The following is a 24034-nucleotide window of genomic DNA, read 5'->3' on the forward strand; positions in this document are numbered from 1 at the left end:
CTTTGCCCTTACCAATTGCTCGCAATCCATAAACTAACCTAATATTTACACTATAAAGTTCAGTTTTCTTGTATCCATTATTTACAGTTACTGAAACCGAACTTGGAAACTTACAGCTGTATTTACAAACACTGCATATTAAATTAAACTGGGCAGCCAGGCCAACATGGGATTCTACTTTCAGAGAAACGTTTCCATGACATTTTTTGCAGCACAAACTGTTTTCAAGAGCTTCACACAATATATTCGTATCAATGAGTTCAAAAACTTCATTCCCTCTATCAAGTAAATTATATTTCTCTTCCAAATCTCTTAGTTTTTTATGAGAAGCACTGTTTTCATTTGGTGTAAGTTCGTTCGGCAAATCAGTAATAAGTGGATTCACATTTTCCAACAGTGATGATGATGAACTGCTTTGCTTTGCTAATGAATCATTATTTCTTTTCTTTTGCCAGTTCACACGCTTTTTAAATACTTTTGCTTTAGCTCTAGGCATTTTCACTGCGAAAAATGAAGCACTAAATACGAAATAACTCAACAACAACTACTTTCTTATATCACACTGTTTACAAAACAGTCCCGCCACAAAGTCAAAGAGTAACTTGAGGAAACCAGAGAGAAACATTTTCGGGCAACTAGTGTATAAATAGTCGCTGGAAACCGGGATATTTGAATTCATGTCACTTTAAAGGTACTGCCAAAAAGTTCATGGTCAGCCACGAGAGACGTGTATAACTAAAGCGCAATACCCGATCTCACAAATATATAAAAATAAAATAGTTATAATTGTAGTAGAGCTATGTATGATACGTCATTTTAAAGAGGAAACATGGCAGAATATAATACGCCAATAAAAAAAATTCGATTTTTTAACCCAAAATCCGATTCCGTATCCCCTTAATAAAAACATTTGAGTAGGAAGAAATGGGATTTTATCTACGTAAATGTATTTTATACAAATCAACTTATAATCTAGATACCCTATTATGATAAACAGACACTGGCGAATTTTTTCGACAAATTCTTAAGCATTGTGATGATGTTAATTGTTTTTTATGTAAGGATGTGTGATTCAAAATTTGAAAAACTTAGTAATGCTGTTTGTTAACTAACTTTGAGGTTTGTAAATCTGAAAGTTAAGACAGTAATGATAATGGAAAAAAACGCACAGTACGAAATCTTCTAATTAAACATGAAACAAAAATATTTTGGGAATGATAAAAATGTGCTCCAATTTCGACTTACAAAACATCGAATATTTCGTCAAAGGCTTGAGTATCATGTTGCGTTTTACTATTGCCTGTGCGTTTGTGATCATACATATTGACGTTGAATAATTCGAGCACACAAGTGGATGGAACGAATTTGATACATGAATCGCAGTCTCTTTGCAATGTAAATCTTACTATCATGGTACTTTGAAGTACTTCAGGAGACAGACTATTGCGTAATTTATTTTTAATTACACTGTACGTCACAAAAGCATGTTTGACACTTGCGTTTGATATTGGTATCGCGAATAGTGCCATTGAAAATCTGGCTACATTTCCAAAACGCTTTTCTCCAACGGAATCACAATCTTGAAATAAAAAATGGTTCAAATGGCTCTGAGCACTATGGGACTTAACATCTGAGGTCATCAGTCCCCTAGAACTTAGAACTACTTAAACCTAACTAACCTAAAGACATCACACACATCCATGCCCGAGGCAGGATTCGAACCTGCGACTGTAGTGGTCGTGCGGTTCCAGACTGAAGTGCCTAGAACCGCTCGGCCACAATCTTGGAATACCTCGGTATAAAATTCAATGGAGTTGGTTACATTTGACCACGACTTATTTTTTCTGTAAATTTTAATGAAAGTGCCAGACACACTCGGTTTTATGCAACTTTAGGGTGAAGATTGGTCATCGTCTTCAGAATAGACAAATTATCTGACAATCTTTTTTGAATTTCTCGCCCCAAAGTACAGAGAAATTTCTTGTACAGTTCTTTGATATCTGGTAACTCCTTTTCGTCGATATTTTGTACACTGAAATGAAACTCGTAGCCAAAATACAATGTGGATGTATGCATTACAAGGGATTTGAAATTAAAATCCGCTAATTCACTGTCACTCACTTTCTGTAGGCTAGATGGTACAAGTTTTTGCAGCAAACTTTTGAATATCAAAAATAGATCTTTGAGCAACCTCGTAGGTTCCAAATTAATGTGCAGTATTTAGAAGTAACAGTCAGTCACTGCCAAATCAAGCTGCTGTTCAAAGGCATTCCAAGAACTGAACTGAAACACAATTACAACTGACATACTTAACCTATTTTACCGTTTTTAAGAAAATGTTGAGAAAATCTTGGCTGGTCTCCTGAATTGGAAGCTTTGAAGAAATTCTTGCATAATAAATATTTATCGAAAGAATCAACATTTACATGACTATTCATTACGTATTACTGCAAAACAATGAGCGATGGAAACAATCTGACTGTGAAAATTAGGTTATCTCCCTAACCTCATTTTACTTTTCAATTTACATTTTCCGTGATCACATTCGGTTATTCTTTTTCTTGGACAGAGTATGATCAGGAGAATATAATATTTCGACTAGACTGCGATATATTATGTACAATTTTTAAACCAATTAAAAAAAAAGCTTGGCTACAAACCTTTGAGTTCTATATCCTTCTCCCAACATTTCACATATTTTTGTTGATATCGTTTCGTGTTTTCTTTTGGCATTCTAGAATGAATATAAGCACCAATTGTGATTCATTGATGTTCTTGTTCATTTCGTGGTACATTAGGAAGACAATTATAACTTACTTTGTAATTTCAAAGAGTAGAATGGAATGAAGGAGACTAGAGTGAAGTAGTGTGCACAGGATAGGAGTACACGTAGCACCAGCCTACTGGAAATCCGTTCTTTCGATAGTTCTGTGTTCTACCGCGAGCGGCGCGAAGATGCGCAACATCCACCAATAGCAGTACAATACCGTCCAGCACTTGTGTGGTACGAAGCTCTTTCCCGCTGCCTTAGTAGAGATAGAGATAGAGTAAACCTTTCCCATCATAGCCCCGTCTAAATCTATATACGTCTTAGATGTTGCCGACCACAAGAGGTAGGGATTTCGTGTCCAGTGCTGAAGCATGCTGTGCACACTCCTTTGCTCTAGTCTCCATGACCTCAACCGCTGTCGTTCGCGCGCACTTTCTGTCTTTCTATCAGAGAACCCCCAAAAATTCTCCCATAAAAATGAAGCCCCTACAAAAACACTTTCCATCTATTTCCCCCTAAATTTGGGGGGAAAACCTCTAAGTTGGCAACACTGTTATAGGGCGCCTAAAGGATGCTGCCTTCTCAGATAGCTATACAACAATTGAAGCAAATCACATTAATGGTTTCCATTCTAATGAAGTAGATTGATAATACTTAACTTTGGTTTACAACGAGTTGTCACAAGCATTGGGCGAAATGCAAACAATAAATGTCTTTTGCTATGTACAATGTGGTTTCTTGTCCGGGTCTACTGGTGTCCATCTTCTACCGTCTGGCCAAGGCTGGCTGGAGTGGCACTTATATTCTCTTCGGATAGAGGCCATCCTATTGTGGTGTGGTCCCAGTTAGCAAACTATTGGCTGACTTCGTCACACAGCCTTCTCTGCTCTTGCGTTCTTCATCTTCATGCTGTCGCTTGTTGTTATGCTAGAACAGCAGGATACTTAAACACATTATTATGTGAAAGCAGTGCAGGTTTCTGATATATTACTCGCATGGAAATATATTCGCAACACGTCACATATAGCCACACCATAAGTTCTGTACCCCATTCATTATGGTGAAAAACTTTAAGGTGATAAAGCTACTGCATTCTACACCAAAGGAATAAAATAGATTCTTTGGTTTACATGCGCTACATAGATTTCTGGAGGTGTATAGAGCCCACACTTCATACCAGATTACGGTTTAGAAATTATACTATACTCCATTAGTCCTTTAAAATGATCATCATCAACGAAAAATGCATAAAACAGCTAAATTTTATTAGGAAACTGACAAATGCATAGCAGCTGTGCTTGACATGTAAAATTCCACACCACACTGCTCTAACTCCATGAACAGAACAGTCTTTTCCACACACAGCAACTGTCAAGCAAATGTATACACAGGCTTCACAAGCCCCTGTCACTAACCTATAAAAGAAATTTAAAATATTTGATGTAATTCACTTGTGCTAACACTTCTGCAGGCGGCCGGCCGGTGTGACCGTGCGGTTAATGGCGCTTCAGTCTGGAACCGCGTGACCGCTACGGTCGCAGGTTCGAATCCTGCATCGGCCATGGATGTGTGTGATATCCTTAGGTTAGTTAGGTAAATTAGTTCTAAGTTCTAGGCGACTGATGGCCTCAGAAATTAATTCGCATAGTGCTCAGAGCCATTTGAACCATTTGAACTTCTGCAGTATTTGATACACCCGCTAAACCTGCCAGTCAAAACAGGTAACAGGATAATGGAAAGGACCAAAGGTTGAGGTCAGTTTCTCCTTCTAATTATCATTTATTATAATTTAATAAGCTTTACAACCAAAGCAGAACATAGCCAAACCTTTACCGATTGCAGCTCTTTCACGGCTGAAGGCCTAAAAACGAGAAATCTTAAAAAATCAACAAGATAAAAATACAGTTAAGATAGCAATAAAATAATTAAAAAAAACAGCAAACATACGTAAAGTGCAATACAAATGGCTGAGGGCCACAATTAAATTTTAAAATTTTAGACTATATTACCTGAGACCTTTAAAGGCAGAAGTCCAGAATGTTTAACAACAAGAAATCTTAAAAATCAACAAGACTAAAATACAATTAAAGAGGCGAATCAAATAAATAAAGAAACGTATCGCGGCTATGTGGTAAGCTTTAAGGCGAAGCAGATAGAACATACATATGCAAGGTGCAATACCAATGGCTGAAGGCCACAATTAAGTTTCAAAATGTTAAAATATATTACCATAATCTTTTAAAGGCAGAAGGCCGCATTGTTTAAGCTTGAAAGATAAATTTAAAAATTAATTTTGCAAAATTTTTCAGAAAATAAAAACAAATAACCATAAGCCTTAAATTTAAAGTAGCTGACAACAGATAATTAAATACTGGTGGCACTCAGAAGCCTCCTGGGGAGGTCGGTCTGCCCTTGTTCACTTAGGCGAGACAGGTGGTGAGCCCAACTATACTTGATCCGTCGGAACCCAACCAGGGGACAACCACAGACTGACCGACACAACGACTTGCTTCCCGTCAATCAGTACAAGAGAACTCAAACCAGAAATGTTACAAACGTGATAATCCACAGTGGAGTATGTATTAGCTGTTAAAATAACACACTATGCTGGATAATGACAACAGGGAGGAAAGGACACGGCCTGAAATTATGTTAGTGGCCATGGCAGGTAACCGGAACACTAACAGCCACTAGGCAGAAAATTCTGCTGGTACTCTTGAATTTGAAACACGGTAATATAGTTAACTTCACTTAAAAGGACACTGCCTGAATTTACGTCAGTGCCCAGGGCAGGTAACCAGAGAACACTAACAGCCAAAATTCCACTGGTGCACTCACATTGTAGTCATCCAAAATAGTTAATTGCACCACATGGCGGCTAAATTTCAGCAGTAGAAATACTCGGTGTTGCCCAGAGGAAAACCTCCCCAACAGCAAACCACCGAAACGAACCACCACATCATGAATGGATGCGGCTTGGGTAGTTGAAATCACTACTCAACTTTGACATCTTGGGTCGGTGAACGACTGCACCATGCGGAGATAACGTCCCTCATCCGCAACAACCGACCGACTGCCTCCAGACCCCCTAGCTGGAAACTATATGCACCAAACCAAAGACGGTACACGGCGCAAATATCGATACACAACACTGCTGCCACATGTAGAAGAAAGAAGAACCACGACAATTGCAACAAGGGCGGGAAACCAAACACAGATAGACAGCGAAGTTCACGAAAACGCATAGTTGTGATTGAGCACGGCTCAACCTCCCCCCCCCCCCCCCTCCAATCTTAACCCAGGAAGGGGTTAATTCAAGCCCGAGCTACTTGAACTTAACTTGACTAAGGTGAACCCGATATTGCTTGCCTGAGCTGTTCTCCTTGACCAAGATATTTACCGGGCCTAATATACGTATAATAGTGCAAGGCCCCAGAAAACGCGGAGTAAATTTGCTAAGGTTACCACCGCACACCTGCCCCCCTTGGAAATTGCGGGTGTAAACTTGGGTCCCCCGGCCTATCCTTAAAGGTTTCCCGATTACGATTATAAAGCTCGGCCTGCTTGTTATGACCTCTGAATACAGGGTGTTAACAAAAAGGTACGGCCAAACTTTCAGGAAACATTCCTCACACTCAAATAAAGAAAAGATGTTATGTGGTAATGTGTCCGGAAACGCTTAATTTCCATGTTAGAGCTCATTTTAGTTTCGTCAGTATGTACTGTACTTCCTCGATTCACCGTCAGTTGGCCCAATTGATTAATGTGATTTGAAGAGAAGTAATAAAATGAGCTCTGACATGGAAAGTAAGCGTTTCCGGACACATGTCCACGTAACATATTTTCTTTCTTTGTGTGTGAGGAATGTTTCCTGAAAATTTGGCCGTACCTTTTTGTAGCACCCTGTATATTACGCCTGGCTCGATTCCAATTTGCCTTGATGGCCCGCGGATTAATGTCAGGTGGAATAAGATCCTGAATCCCCCACAAGTTGGAAAGAGGGGAATTAACTGGGTAGGAAAATATCAAGGATGCAGACGTTCTTCGCGAGGCTTCGTGAATGGCAGTATTAAAGGCAAAACTGAGCTAGGGAAGACTGGAGTCCCATTTGCTGGGTGTTTTCTGATGATAAATAATGAAAGCGGACTTAAGGTTTCGATTAACCCTATCCGCAAAGGACACCTGGGGATACTACGGGGTGGTGGTGACATGCTTCACTCCATTCTGAAAGCAGAAAGCCTTAAAGAGGCCCAAAAGAAATGCTGCAGCGTTATTATTAACCAACTGCTTAGGCGGCCCAAAAACACTAAAGACACTAGTAAAGTGGTTAATCGAGGTGGTAGCGGTAACGTTGCTGATGGTACACAGTGTCTTAAAACAGAAGGGGAATTTCACCTAACACCATAAAATTAAGATGGTAGCCGTCTACCTGCTTGCTTCCCTGACTAGACACGTCTTCGGTAAATATTCGGCGGAGAACATCCGCCAAGACATTTTCACAACCTTTCACGTGTTTAACTTCGAACTGAAATGCCGAGATACGTACTGCCCACCTGGCAATACGGCCAGTCTTACGCGGCCTCGCTAGTACCCAGCTCAACGCTTGATTGTCGGTTTCCAATTGGAAAACCCGATGCTCAAGGTAGAGCCGATACTTCTGTAATGCGAACAAAACGGCCAAAGCCTCGCACTCATAGACAGAGTACTTAAGCTTGGCATCTGTTAACCGCCGATACGTGCAAGCTCCTCAAATTCTTGGAGGAGAACAGCTGAAATACCAGCATTAGAAGCATCAGTCTGCACAATAAGCATCTTGCTAAAATCGGGTACCCCAAGAACCGGTGGGTTGGCTGTCACAGTCTTAATATGCTCCTGGGCAGGTCCCCACTCGAAACGCACGCCGTTACGGCGTAACTGATTTAGGGGTGCCGCCAACTGAGCAAAATTCGGCACAAAACGTCCAAAGTAATTCGTCGTGCCTATAAATTTAGCGATTCCCCGCTTATCAGCAGGAGGAGGCAATGCCCGGGCTTTCGTCTACTCTTGGCCAATGCGAATACTCTGACCTGAGACAATATGGCCCAAGAAGGATACCTCCCGCCTATCTAGCGTAATTTTACTAGGTTTAACAGTTAGACCAGCTCGCTGTAACCTCAAAAGAATTTGCCGGATATGCTCCAAATGATCCTCAAACGAACGGCCATAGATAACCAAGTCGTCCAAATAATTATAGACACAAACTAACTTCAAATCCCCAAGAATATTATCCAACAAACGAGTAAGCACCGCCGCTCCGGTAGCTAACCCAAAGGGGACTCTGTTTAACTCGAACAAATTCTAATCAGTACAAAAGGCGGTGGCATGTTTACATTCCTCAGCCAACGGAATCTGATAATAGGCCTGATTCAAATCAAGAACAGTAAACCAATTAGCGCTGGCAAACCAGGTAAATGAATTAAGCAAATCCGGCAAGGGTACTGATTCGAGTACAACCTTGACGTTCAAACGCCGGTAGCCAACAACAGGTCTAAAATCTCGCCCCTGATCCTTAGGTACAAGAAAAATTGGAGAAGCATAAGCAGAAGTAGAGGGTCTGATGACTCCTTGTTCCAACATCAGAGATATCTTAGTCTTGAGTATCTTAACCTTCGGGGGTGAGAGGCAGTATGGAGATTGCCTAACCGGACAAACGGATATGATATTCAAGAACACTGGTGATACCCAGGTTATCGCTGAGCAATTGAGAAAAACTGTGCAACAAATCGCATACCTGACACGCCTGATTAGGCAAGCGGTGGGACGGATCGAATTGATTAGCTGCCACCTGTACGCCGAAGGTCCCGGCTGTTCGCCATGCACCAGGTTTAGCGCACTTGCAAAGGCCAAACTTCTCGGCAGGAGAGAACCTAAAGGAAAAGGTGCGTCCGGAATAATCCAAAACGAGGCCGGATTTATAAATGAAATCGCACCCCAATATCAGATTAACAGGCAATCCCTTAACCAAGGCTAAAGATACAGGCCAGGAAAAATCGGCAACCTATACACTCCGTCGGACCCAACCCTCCAAAGGTAATACCTGGTCATTGGCCACCCGACATCTCTGCACCGGGGACGGGACCAAATGAAGTCTAGTAAGATGCCCAAATTCCAAAAACCACTCAAAATTCAATAATGACACGGAACTACCAGAATCGAAGAGAGCGCTGACGGGCTCGCCACCTATCCGAGAACAAACATAAGGCAAAATTGATGATGCGAGTGTGACTATGCGAGTACACTAAGGCCTAAAGGTTGGAACCCTGGTTCGCGTGCCAACCCGGTGTCACCTATTAGCTCTAAGAGCACGACGCTGATCACAAGAGCGTGGCAAATGAGCTGAACTACCGCATCTGAAACAACGCCTGGGTTCCCTTTTGCTGACTCCCACGGATGTGGATAACCCAGAATCGGCCCCTATGTCGCACCCTGCTACCTCCCGACGCCCGTGGCTTCCAAGACGTACACACCGTGACGGACAGAGATAACAGGTGAGGGAAGGACAGTGCCTGAAATTATGTTAGTGGCCAGGGCAGGTAACCGGAACACTAACGGCCACTAGGCAGAAAATTCTGCTGGTACACTTGAATTTGAAACATGGTAATATAGTTAACTTCACTCAAAAGAACACTGGGCGCTAATGACCTCAGTAGTTGAGCGCCCTTAAACCCCACCAAAAAAAAAAAAAAAAAAAAAAAAAGAACACTGCCACAATTTACGTCAGTGCCCAGGGTAGGTAACTAGAACACTAACGGCCACAAGACAGAAAATTTCACTGGTGCACTCAAATTGTAGTCGACCAAAATAGTTAATTGCACCACATGGTGGCTAAATTTCAGCAGTAGAAACACTCGGTGTTGCCCACAGGAAAGCCTCCCCAACGGCAAACCACCGGAACGAACCACCACAACATGATTGGAAGTGGCTTGTGTTGTTGAAACCACTACCCAACTTTGACGTCCTGGGTCGGTGAACCACGAAGCTCGTAGCGATCGGACAGCTCCACACACGCTCCGACACTGCGCAGGGGCTGCCAGAGGCCCCAGCCGACTGCACCGCGCGGAGATACCTCCCCTCGTCCGCAACAACCGACCGACTGCCTTCAGACACCCTAGGTGGAAACTATATGCACCAAACCAAAAATGGTACACGGCGCAAATATCGACATCTGTGCAAAACTTCGTCGCATTTTCACTGTGGTTTCCATTCTGAGACCGCTCGGAACTTACTTTTCCAATAGCCGTCGCATATGGTCATTTTGCTGACATACCCTTGTATTGTTTCATTGCCTAGGGGAATATTCACGTGTCTTATACACCAACCAACTAAAAAATCATGACCTCCCCTCTTCCCCATGACCCAAATGCTTGCATTTCGGATAAGACAATCATGAAAAGTATTTTAACAGTTGCTTCGTATCTATATGAGGCTCAACGAGTGGTGCAGATGACGGATGTATTCGAAACGCGAAGTCTGGGAACAATTCCGTGTACTGCTCCAACGCATAAAAGAGCTCATCTGCAGACGCATGTACTTGATGGAAACTCAAAGTCTGGAAACAGCTTTACATGTTCATTTGACTTCCACTCCATCGTGTAAGAATCTGCAACAGGGAGTTGAAATGTGTACATACTTGATTCCTGTTGCCGCTCAGATTTTTTTCCATAAGTATGTGCTCTTATTGCGTACCAGATGTGCTTCGCTGTTTCTGTTTATACCGTCGAACTCTGATACGTACCCACAACCCTGTCAAGTCATCCACAAACTATAGCGTTCGGGTATTTATTTTTATTACCCTAGTAATAAGTTATTCTTTAGTCGACACAGTGTGTCAACTGCAGGTAGCAACCTGGACCATAAGAGCTTCCCTTTTCTCTCTATCTATAGAGTGCATCTCCTTGGCAGCATCATTTATAGATGAATAGTTAGCAAGTTATGCGTCGAAACCGCAAGAATACACCGCTGACAGCTCTACGCACTTACACATAGAGACTTTGAGCGCATATTACCAATCGCGAAGTCTCGATTTCAAGCACATGTATGTTATTTTCGACAGTGCTACAGCTCTGCAAATAGCGGAATACTCTTCGCGAAACCGTCCTGCAGCGGATGTAAGCACATTTAAATGCATCCTGCTGAAGAGCATAGCGTCTTGATATATTGTATTACCAATATTTGTAACGAGATTGTCTGGATAACAACCATCAAAGGCGATCCACTGGACGTGACACACATCCTTCTATACTCTAAACATCCATGATGATGGCCCACAACAAACCCAATCGCGCTGTTTTGTGTGCTAGATGTCCGTTGGATGGAGGGAGATAGTACTTCGTAAGTATAATGCTTATATACGAGATAGAACAGCACATTAATCGGATGGTGACTGTATAAATGACTCTACCAAGAAGACACACACTGTAGGGAGGGAGAGGGAGAGAGAAGAGAGGCTCTTACAGTCCAGTCTGACTGTCGACACACTGTAGACTAACGAATAACTCATTACTAGGGTAATAAAAATAAATGCTCGAACGCTATGGTTCGTAAATGTCCTGACAGGGTTGTGGGTATATATCAGAGTTGGAAGGTATAAACAGAAATAATGAGGCACATGCAATAACAGCATACACTTATGGGAGAAAAGTCTGAGCAACAATAGAAATCAACTATGTACACATGTCAACTCCCTATTGCAGATTCTTACACGATTTAATGGAAGTCAAATGAACATGTAGAACTGTTTCCAGACTTTGAGTTTCCATCAAGTGCAGCAGACAAGCTCTCTTATTGGTTGGAGCAGTTCACGGAATTGTTTCCAGACTTCGAGTTTCCAATACATCCACCATCTGCCTCATATAGGTATGAAGCAACTGTTACTATACTTTTCATGATTTTCCTATCCAAAATGCAAACATTTGGAACATCGAGAAGAGGGGAAGTCTTAGGATTTTTTAGTAGGTTGGTGTATAAGACACGTGAATATTCCCCTAGGAAATTAAACAATACAAGGGTATGTCAGCAATATGACCATATACGAGGGCTATTGGAAGAGTAAGTTCCGAGCAGTCTCAAAATAGAAACAACTGTGAAAATCCGACGAAGTTTTGTCTCCAGTATACCCGTCGATCGCGGCACGTTGCTCTTCTCAATTCTGAGCGCACAGTGAACGCGTAACGATGCCTTGAGAACAGTGCTTTCCGCCAGGTATTGAGGGTCTGGTGAGAGATTTCGCCTGATAGCGTGCAGCCCATATAACATAACTGTCATGCGTTTCGTTCTTCATGACAATTCTCGACCGCACTCTGCCTGGGCGATGAAGATGCTCCTGGAGCGTTTTCGATGGGAAGTGTTTGATCAACCACAACACAGCCCGTTATTGGTTCATTCTGAGTTTCATCTCTGTTGACATGCACCGCTGGATATGAGGACTACATTTTGGCACAGACTACGAGCTGTAGACGAGCGTAGAGAATTGACGGAAATCACAAGTGGCTGCCTTGTATGATGAGGGTACTGGGAAGTTTGTACAATGCATCGGCAAATGTCTAAGTCGGAGGGGCGACTATACAGAGAAGGAGCTGTAAGATGTAGCTTACGATTACAAAGAAAACATTCTTGATTTTCACAGTGATTTCCATTTCACGACCAATCGTAGCCTACTTTCCGAATATCCCTCGGAAAACTGTCGAAAAAATATGAAAAGACATAAAATTGCTAAAATTCGAGGCATACCCGGTATTATCACGAAAAATTAATGTGAAATATGTAAAATTGAGGGAAATACCATAAAATATGTAAAATCACGAAAACTTAGCAAAATTAGGGAAACTGACAGAGAATACATGAAATTAGAAAAAAAATACCGTGAAATGAGTACTGACCAAAATCAATAAAATTGCGTGTTCTGGAGTGGACTCATGCAACACATACCTTAATAGTGGAAAGAGGAGACATTCTAGAGATGTGGTGTCAAGGCGAAATGACCATATTATCCCGCACATCAGCAATACAGACTAACATCGGACCATGACTTGTGTGTGCAAGAGGAAGGTTACCAGGGTCGGTGGTAAACTGCGATAAGAGCGGTACGTCTCCTCTGTCTACTGGTCGTGTTGTTTATTCCTCGTAAGATGTCGCTGTTTCTTCGTATGCATTTTCAGTTGCTGACGCTCATTTTATAGGACTATTGTGAACATATCATAATTTCTTAACCATAATCGGGCTTGAACTTCATAAACAGCAGACGTCGTGCACCTCCGGAAACTTATGTAGTGTTTGCGTTTTAAAGAATCGATGTCTTCTTTGGTGTGCAAGGTACTTGTTTTATCACCTTACAGTTTGTCACTACAGTTTATTGGAGAGAAACTTGCAGGGAAAATGTATGTCATGCGCTGGAAATACATTTCTTGCATTGGAATATTAACAACAACGCACTCCACACAGCTAATAGGTCGAAAACTGTTCAGCTCTAGCATTATAGCATGGTTAAACGCAGAACCGTGTAACCCTTGGAATGTGTTTATGTTCTGTGATCATTTCTCTCTTTCCGATACCTTTTTGGTACGGATACCATATGCTGGATCAATACTTCAGAATTGTTAGCAAAAGTGATTTACATAAAATATTTCAGATTTCTTTTCTAAGTTAGTGACAGGGGTTTGTGAAGTACTGCAAACGCTGTGTATACATTTGCTACACAGTTGTGTTTGGCTTTATTTATTTGTCATACGGCAATACTTGTATAAAGATTACAAATTACTACACATCAACATTTAAGCACAGCTCTCCAGCACAAAATATCACAAATAACAACAGCTATAGATGGATATCAAGGTCTTTTATGTATTTTATAACATCACTCGTCGCTGTAAGGCCATCTTCGAAAGGACCCTTGTAGGAACGTGCCGGACATATCGATAAAACAAGAGCAACTGTCTGTCGTTCAGCTCCACAGTCACAGGATGGTGATGAAGATCTGGCCCACTTGTTGAGAGTGTCGGCACATTGTCCATGGCCTGCTCAGATGCGGTTCAAGATAGTCCAAATTGCCTCAGCCTTGTCGAATCCAGGGGGGGGGGGGGGGGGGGGGAGGGGCTCTTCTGGATGCAGGGCTGCTTTAGGCATTGTGGGAAACAGTTTTGTTGCCAGCAGCGTTTCCATTCATCGATGGGATTGAATTCAGTCTCCATGAGAGTCCTGGCTGTGATGAGAATGGGATGTCTTGATCTTAGTCTTTTTCGCTCCACAGGGAATACGTCGTCCATTATTGGAAGGTCGGTGTTATTAGCAACTTCTGGTTTTCCCGTCTGGTGTCAGGAGGTGGAATGTGGCTCAAGATAGTTAGCCAGTCTGTGGGAGATTGTATTGACCCACTAAGAGCGTGCATGGCTTCGTGAAGTTGTACGTCTATTTTTCTTGCGTGTGGACTACTAAGCCAGACAGGCGCACAGTAATCTGCTGCTGGGTATACCAAACCGAGTGCTGATACCCCGAGAGTGTCTGGTGACGATCTCCAACGAGAGCCGCAGAATTTATGGAGAACGTGGTTTCTGGTTTTGAGCTTAGCAGACGTTCATGTCAAGTGCTCCATAAAAGCAAGTGTCCTATCTAATGTGATCCCAAGGTATTTTGCGTGCATATTATGATGAAGTTCGTCTCCTTCAAGACAGACATCGAGGGCTCTGTGTGACAATCTATTGGACAGATGAAAACATGAAACTTCAGTTTTATTTGAGTTTGGTTGTAACATCCATTTGCGGAAATGTGGCTTCAGATATGTAGATCAGAAGTTAGGATTTCCTCAGTTTTTTCAGAAATTTTGTATTGGGTAGCTATTGCGCAGTCGTCTGCATAACCGAGCTTCCTGGACTGTATTGGAGGGATATCAGTTCTATATAGATTAAACAAGAGAGGAGCAATGGCAGATCCCTGGGGAAAGCCATTGTTCAATACTTTTGGGCAGCTAGCGTCTTTTGCTGTAGTTACATTAAATATCCTACCAGTTAACATGTTGTCAATTAGTTTTGTTGTCCTTTTGTATTGGGACAAGTAGCAATAATTTATAAAGCAGTCAATGCCTCCAAACTGTATCATATGCTGCACTTAGAGCGATGAAAGAAACTGATGTTTTCTGCTTCATTTGGTATTGCTTCAATAAATGTTGTTAAGGATAAGACTTGATCAGCGCAGCTCTGTCCTAGGTGGAATCCAGCTGACTCAAGAGGAAGGTTCTGGAAGATCACTGGACTAATCCAGTTGCATAGAATTCTTTCAAGGAACTTATAAACAGTGCTCAATAGTGCCACTAGGTGGTAGTTCTTTGGCTGGTATGGTGCCTTGCTGGGCTTGAGTGTTGCTACGATTTTTTGTCGCTTCATTTTTTGTGAGACTGAATCAGCTATCATAGTATCAGAGAAGAAATCCGCCAGCCATCTTTTAGCATACTTCCAACTGCGCAAAAGAAATTCTGGGTGGATTCTGTCACTTCCCAGTGCCTTTCCGGGCTTTAGAGCTTTACGAGCAGCAGAAATTTCAGGTATAGACAAAGTTCTTGAGAAGTCAGATTGTTCCTTCGTGTTATTTTTGAGCAATTTAAGTTTGCATCCGATGTTCCTTAGCGGAGACCATGCTGTTCTACTTGATGTTTGAACATTGAGTGACTCAACACTCTCTGTCCACCTAATTCACCTGGCTGTATCGTTATGAGGTAGGTTATCCGCTATTTCTGGGTCTCTGATTTTTAAAAATACATCATATTAAACTTCCTGGCAGATTAAAACTGTGTGCCCGACCGAGACTCGAACTCGGTCGGGCACACAGTTTTAATCTGCCAGGAAGTTTCATATCAGCGCACATTCCGCTGCAGAGAGAAAATCTCATTCTGGAAACATCCCCCAGGCTGTGGTTAAGCCATGTCTCCACAGCATCCTTTCTTTCGGGAGTGCTAGTTCTGCTAGGTTCGCAGGAGAGCTTCTGTAAAGTTTGGAAGGTAGGAGACGAGTTACTGGCAGAAGTAAAGCTGTGAGGACCGGACGTGAGTCGTGCTTCGGTAGCTCAGTTGGTAGAGCACTTGCCCGCGAAAGGCAAAGGTCCTGAGTTCGAGTCTCGGTCGGGCACACAGTTTTAATCTGCCAGGAAGTTTCATATCAGCGCACACTCCACTGCAGAGTGAAAATCTCATTCTGGATACATCATATTGTTTCTCAGTAGTTTCATTCCAACCTGGAGTATATTGCTTCCAGTAGCCTGTAGGGACTGCATTCTTTGCTGCACTTATCATAGCTCCAGTAAGCCTCTCATAGGTTTTTGCTTTTAGGGGAATCCAGCCAAGACAGTTGTCCAGATTTTTAGCAGATACATCCCACTTTGTTTCCTAAAGTTCCATCTAGGTCGTGGAAAGGATGAAACGGGTGGGATATTTGTCCCTATTTCAATTAAGATTGGTCATTGTTGGCTGTGTGGAAAGGCTTGTAATACAAACTGCGAACTTTGGAGAGGTAATTTACTTTCATTAGTGGTTACATAGCATAGTTCGGTATTGTATTGCTGTCTCCAAGCTGCTGAAACGAACGTTCCTTTATCCTTTGCATCAAACACCAAATGTAAGCTATTGTCTTCTACCCAATTTACAATGGCTTCACAATTTCTATCACTTTCTTTATACTTCAACTGAGAATGGTGGCTGTTAAAATCTCTGAGGTATATGGCGGGGTGTTGTGATACTGGAATGACCTTTGGAGGCTAAGATATAGCTGGGAGTTTTTATACATTAGTTACAGTTAGTTCTTCTATTTTTACAGTAACTTCATGAATGTCATTGAGATCAGATACAGAACATAGATGTGCATTCTTGATTGAAGATCGTCACGTATGTTGCCACTCCATAAGCATGGTGGTACATAGCTCCTAGTAATTCAAAGCCAGGAATTTTTCCTCTCTCATTCATTTGCTTTTCATTTTCAGTGTGATTGTTCTGAACAACAACAACGTCGATGTTATATTTTGATAAAATCTTCTGAAAGACTTGGCATTTGGATTTACTTATGCCTTCAGTGTTGATTTGACATATCCTGATGACTGGTCCAAGGTTTATAGCTGGAGGGTCCTGAGAAGAACCGTGTATGTCCATGTCCTGTGACAGATTCATTTTAGCCAGGAGATCTTTGAGATTATCTGGCTGCCTCTGCTTCTTGGCTTTAGATATTTGCCTTGAAGTGACTGTTCATTAGCACCAGCCAGAGGACATGTGTGACTTACGACTTGTGGTGTGTCACGGATGCGAACAATGATTGTCCCCGGTGTGCTTGGAAAAGACTGTGTTCTGTTCATGGAGTTAGTGCAGAGTGGTGTGTAATTTCACATGTCAAGCACAGCTGTTACGCATTTGTCTGTTTCCTCATAAAAATGTAGCTGTTTCATGCGTTTTCCGTTGATGACAGTCATTTTAAAGGACTGATGGGAGTATAGCATAATTTCCAAACCCTGATTTTGTGTGAAGAGTGGGCGCTAGTAGTGGGATTAGGGGTTTGTGGTGCTCTTTTGATACCAATTGATACGAAAATTAAATAAATTGTGACAGTTGATTGGTCTATGACCTTAACCTACTCTTCTACTATGTGGTTCATCTCATGTCCCCCTGAGGGTTATTTATGACCTCCTGGGGGGATAATCCAAGCTTCTAAGAAACCCCCCCATCCCTCTCCTCCTCCTCCCTCCCTGCCCTCTGGGAAATCCCCAACGCCTCTCCCCACCCCCCTCACCGATACAAGCACACTTTTGGTATTAAATTAATTGACTACTCAATTAAATTGATAAATTAATTAAACCCTTTCCCTCTGGGAAATCCCTCATTGCCCACTCTCTATCACCTCCTCCATCTGGATATTGGTGGGAAAAGACTCAGTCTGTGCTGGAGAGGAAAGATCTCGTGATACGAAATTGAAGTCAACGTTAATTACAAAGTAAAGGAGTTACTGTTTATCTATAAAACTCTATTTTCAGGGGCTTTATCTCTTTATTTGACTTGAAAAGCTCACATCCAACAACTACATGTCCTGATTATGTAACTGCACACTGCTGCAGATTGGAGATGTTGTCTTGCGGGAAAATTTTTGTTTGTGGGCTCACCTTGTTATGCAGGGATCGACTGAGCTAGTGCCCAGTGCCACTACCAGAGGACGTTCGACCACCCCCCTCGCACCCTCCCTCCCCCCCCCCCCACCAAGAAAAAATTGGCAGGAAAAAGACTCTTCATCTGTGCTGGAGAAGAAGGATCTCACGAGACGAAATTCAAATCAGTGTCAAAAATATACTGATGCATATTCTTTATTTAATCGATCTGCAGGAGACAGGACCTCCCCACTTTTGTAGAACTGCACCCCCCCCCCCAACCCTGCTTCCCATGATGTAATTATCAATGAGGAATGGAATGAAGAGTGGTATATTCCCCACCGTTTGGGTCTCCTACGCGTGTCTTTGTAGTCGGGGCGCCGCCACGGGGGTCAAAAACCGATCAGTGTCCTAATTAGAGATCATGATGCTAAATACCACTGACCACAAATCGGATGTTGGCGTCCTTTGATGTCGCGGCCCCAAACAAAACATCATGTGGCAGCATTATGTTTATCGGGAAATTCCAGACTCGTTTCCTGCCACTGTCACTCTCAAGAGGCTACTTCCTGTTTGTGTGTCTGAACCAACGTCTCGAAACATGCAGACAGAAGTTTTCATCTCTCCTCATAATATTGTATTCCAGTTGTCTAATGCTGGAGGTAAAGGGAGAGCTGAAGCAATTTCGATATCAAAAATAGATGGAAATAGTCCATTTGAACTACCCTATCAAATTAATTATTTAACAATTTACAGTAGTCAAATAGATCACTTACAACATTCACCAGGTTACGAGGATACTTCTTCGTGATAAAAACACATTTTCAACGTTTAAAGGCACATTTGCATGCTGAGCTTTTATTAGCAAAAAACGTAATTATAAGTAACGAAATAAAGAAAAATTTGAGCCATAGATATAATCCACGCTGTGTAAATATTGTATGCAGCCGCTGGAAACATTTGAAGATTTTTGATCGTCATATTATTGACGAAAGAGGAAGAGTCAGCTTTTGTTCTCTAGGTCTTGTCCAGATTGGACTTATGTGGCACACCGCTATTAATACTGCATTATTTCATTATTTTATTCACGAGTTGCAACCAAACGACACTCATAATTGCATAACGTGTTATAATTTAAATTGTGTTTTTATTTCAGAATATGTTGTTATTATTAACCTAAGTATGTTTTATTTTGTATCTTTAGTCATTGTAAGATTGTTGGGTGACTTGGCATGGCAGAAGATTCCGCACTTTAAGTAAAATTCGTCCAGCTCGATTTACCGTCGTCTTCGGGTGCTGTCTTATTACGAAGTCGGATTTTAGTGAAAATACAGAGAGAAGAAACACGGTTAAAATGACATGAACGGACCATTAACAGAAAAAGACGTGCTCAAGCGTCGAGAGTTTGTATGAAACATATCTTACCAATCCGTAAACTTGTTTGATCTCTATTTTTAATATTCATTACTATAATTCATTGTATGGCCCCGATCCAGGAACAAATGAGCAAAAAATAAATAAATAAATAAAATAAAATAAATAAATAAATTAAATTGGCGACTCGTGTCTGGACGCATTATTACATGTACTATATTGTCTTCCTTTTGTTATATGTTTATTGGAAACTACAAAGGGTACTCGAGACCGGAATACATTGAAGACAAATTACTGGGTTGTATGTCGACACCTGAAATTACGCTGCAGTCGCGGATACGAGGTAATAAGGCACAGCATCTTTACATCAGCAGTCTTGTCCAAACGTTTTGTATTACCGTAGCTTGCTTGGTAGATCTATCACAATTTTCCGTTTCTGTAGCAGTGATTTTAAGCTACATCGTGGTTTCCAAAATTATTTTCATTATTTATACAATGCAACAATACAGTTTTATCAGTTCACAATATGGCCGACTTTAGTTCTGTACGACGTAATATGGCATGGAGCCATCTGTATTCAAAATTCCACCATTACTTTCGACAATTAATTTTCTTGTTCAAACATTGTGGCACAGCGAGATTAATTTTTACATTTATTCTGATTACTCAAACGAGTTTAAATTTTCATTGCGTCATACATTACGGGTGGCGTGGTACTGACCAGAAAACAATTAGCAAAAATGGAGAACCAGAAACTGCAAACACAGACGCAATCCGACTCTGACATGCCATTAAATGATGAAAGTGACGTTCGGTTGACTCGAATACTAACGATCGACATATTATTGAGAAAATAGATCGTCTACCAGTAATATGCCTAAATCTAGTTCTGAACCCATTTGGGTGTCTGACGTCATGTCTAACGACTTGGCGGGGGCGGAACATATGCAAATCCGTTATTACTTTTTGTTGCAATTTCACGTACTGACACGTTCCATGACCTTGGAGATTTGCTCCTCAATTTGGTCCTACGGAACTTGATGGGTAAGTAAATAAATAAAAATCACTAGTATTGCCAGAATGTTGGATGCTATTATGAATGAAATGACACAACATAAACAGGACTTTGACGCACGTATCGACCAACAGATGACGTCTATACGCGTCACTTTGAAAACAGATCATGATGAGATAAAAACACGACGTGATGAAATTAAATCAGATTTAGCTGCACTTAAAACGTCAAACGACACTTTGTGTAGCCATGTTGAGGAGATAAATAACAGAATGACTGTACAAGCGTCAGACCTCTAGGCGAAATTTTTAGAGATTTCATTACAACAAGAAAACACTAATAAAGATGTGACAGATATCCAAGCACAAGTAAACAATCTCAGTAAAACATCCGATTCTGTAGTTACTCAGATTAAATCTTATCCGGAAGTGCATGATGATATAAAAACGCGTATTGCCGATGTCGAAAACAAGTTGACACCATTGACAAAACAGCTTTCTGATAAAGTAAGACTACGCACTGACAGTAATTTCTCATGCACCAATTGAGAATTTCACAGTTGGGTAGAGCAGAAAGACAAATATTTTGACGAGTGCTTACAATTACCTGCTGTTATCCACGACACTGTCGCGGAATTTATAAATAACAACAAACATGTATTCAGTAAAGCAGCACAGTCTGCGCACTCGAAACAGTTTGACAATTACGTACAACCAGTGTGCAACAGCAACCAAAACACACAGTTTGGCAATGAATACAAGTACATTTATGACGCATACACACCGCACACTACGTACTCACAACAGTATGCACCTCTACATGACACACTGCACTGCAGTCGTGATAATTATCAACATTTTCCTTGCCATTCGCCAGTTGAACCTTACAGTAATCATTCTGAAACTAAACATTACTATAATGCCAAGGAAGAGGAGAGCTTCATAAAACACAGAAAATTTCAGCCATTTATACCGGATGATCAAAAAGTCAGTATAAAGTTGAAAACTTTGGAATGATATGGGGTTTTAGCAGGAAAAAAAAAAAAGTTCACAAAATGTCCGACAGATGGCGCTGGACAGCAAAACGTCAGTGACTGCACATGACAATCGTGTATAAATGAAGCTGTAATAAGAGAGAGAATACCCTTCAACGGTCTCAACGTACCCTCCAAACCCACCTTAACCAGTTCACCACTTGGTGTAACCAGTGGTTCCTCCGTCTCAACCCTTCCAAAACCCAGGTAATCATCATAGGCCGCACCACTCACTCCTTTCGCCTCCATGATTTCTACCTCACCCTTTATGGTCGTCCTATCCAGCTCACCCTCACCCTGAAATACCTTGGCCTCACCATCGACCGACACCTCACCTGGACTCCTCATCTCCAGACCATCCAGCAGAAAGCCCATTCCCGCCTCCGCCTTCTGAAACTCCTGTCTGGCCGGACATGGGGATTGCATCCTTCTACCATCCTCCACACCTACAAATCCCTCATCCGTCCTATCCTCTGTTATGCCAGCGTTGCCTGGATCTCCGCCCCCACCTGCTTTTACAAGGCCCTCCAAATCCTTGAACGCCATGCGCTCCGCCTTGCCTTCCGTATCCGCCTTCCTTCCCCCACACGGCTCCTGTATGAACTGATCCCCTTCCCCCACCTCCTCCTGTTCCTCCAACATCTCCGCATCCTTTACATTGTTTGCAGGCTTGATCCCCCCCACCCTCTGGTTTCCTCCTTCCTCTCCACCCCCCGCCCGTTGCCGCGCCTCTATCGCTGTATCCCTCCCTCTCTCCACCTCCACACCCTCCATCTCCTTCATCAGGGCAATTTCCAACGCCTCCTCCTACCGGATGACGAACTTCGCCGTGACATCTACCCTTCCTTCCAACTGTAACCTGGCCTTGTTCCCCCCCACTCCCCAGGGCCCCCTTTTTCCTCTTCCCTCCTTCTCCCAGAGCGGATTTTCCTCCATCCCCCCCTCCCCTGAGACCCTGCACCCCATACTTGCCTCTTTCCTTCCCGCATCCCTCCCTACCTGGCCCTCTTCAGCGCGCCCCCCGCTCATCTCCCCCATCTCTTCCCCTCCCTCCCTTCTTCAGGTCTCCCTCATCTCCTAGCGCCTGGCAGATCCTCTGTATTGATCATCATCAGTGTGCCACATTAGTGTTGTGCTTAGTGCTGTTTCTCCTGTGCGTCAAGAGGTGTGATTTTAATTGTGTACTGCCTTGAGGTTCGCCGTCAGTGTTTGTTATGTGCTATGCCATCCATCGATACTACTTTTAAACAGTTTTTTATCTCCATTTTACAGTCACCCCGTTTTTTGTCTATTGCCTTCCATGATGTTCCCCCTTTTTTATATCTATGTTCACCTTATTCTCTCCTTTGCTGTTTTTAAATGTCTTCTATTGTTTTGTTCTATGTCTTTCGGCTGAAGAGCAGCGCATATGCTGCTGCCAGCCCGCCCCGATGGGGAATTGAAATACAATAAAGAAAAAAAAGAAAAGAGAGAGAATCAGATGCACCAGCAGTCGCAGCATGTTGACGTTACCTGAAAAGGCGCTTTTAGTGAAGCTGTATTATCAGAATGGGGAATGTGCTAGTTCAGCGTTACGATCCTATCGCCATAGGAAGGGGAATCGAATGGGTAAAGGTCCGTTGACAAATGCAGCTGTGGCGAGAATGATTTCGAAGTTCGAGGCCACGGGTTGTTTAGACGATAGACCCCGTAGTGGCGGACCGAGCACAAGGCGTAATGCTGCTGAGACAGTTCAGGAAGAAATGGAGACTGTAGCGGGTTCGTCTATGCACGGGGAAGTGAGCGCTCGTGCAGTCGTATTCCATACACTATTGTTTGGTTGGCACTTAGGTGTACCCTCCGATGCTATCCGTACAAAATCCATCGGCATCATGAACTGTTACCTGGCGATTTAGTGAAGCGGAGGGCATTTGCGGTGTAGGCGTTTCAAAAGATGGCGGAAGATGACGATTGGTTGAGTAACGTGTTGTGGACCGACGCAGCTCACTTCACGCTCCGAGGGTCTGTCAACGCCCACAACTGCAGAATTTGGGCTACACAAAATCCTAGAACTGTCGTGGAAACTCCATTGCACGACGAGAAAGTCACGGTATGGGTTGGATTTACCACATCTACCGTTATCCGGCCTTTTTTCTTCGAGGAAATGCGTGATTCTGGTTTTGTAACTGCTACAGTGATGGGTGAGAAGTACGCCGATACGTTACAGAATCGCATCATCCCCAGCCTGGCTGATAAACACCTGCTGGAACGTACGATGTTTATGCAGGATGGCGCTCCACCCCATATTGCTAGACGCGTGAAAGATCTCTTGCGCCCGTCGTTTGGTGATGATCGTGTACTCAGCCGCCACTTTCGTCATGCTTGGCCTCCCAGGTCCCCAGACCTCAGTCCGTGCGATTATTGGCTTTGGGGTTACCTGAAGTCGCAAGTGTATCATGATCGACCGACATCTCTAGGGATGCTGAAAGACAAAATCCGACGCCAATGCCTCACCATAACTCCGGACATGCTTTACAGTGCTGTTCACAACATCATTCCTCGACTATAGCTATTGTTGAGGAATGATGGTGGACATATTGAGCATTTCCTGTAAAGAACATCATCTTTGCTTTGTCTTACTTTGTTATGCTAATTATTGCTATTCTGATCAGATGAAGCGCCATCTGTCGGACATTTTTTGAACTTTTGTGTTTTTTTG

The 24034-nt window shown here is 42.5% G+C and overlaps 1 long non-coding RNA gene across 1 annotated transcript in view; it reads right to left on the reverse strand.

Annotated features, from left to right (window-relative positions):
• Positions 1-3386: 3386 nt before the first annotated feature.
• The window catches only part of LOC126199352 (uncharacterized), a 54626-nt gene continuing 33978 nt past the window's right edge, over positions 3387-24034 (reverse strand). Inside the window, exon 2 of the long non-coding RNA XR_007540155.1 lies at positions 3387-3697. This is a non-coding gene — a long non-coding RNA (uncharacterized LOC126199352). The remainder of the gene's footprint in view (positions 3698-24034) is intronic.

This window comes from Schistocerca nitens, chromosome 8 (genome assembly GCF_023898315.1).
Source record: "Schistocerca nitens isolate TAMUIC-IGC-003100 chromosome 8, iqSchNite1.1, whole genome shotgun sequence".
NCBI lineage: Eukaryota > Metazoa > Arthropoda > Insecta > Orthoptera > Acrididae > Schistocerca > Schistocerca nitens.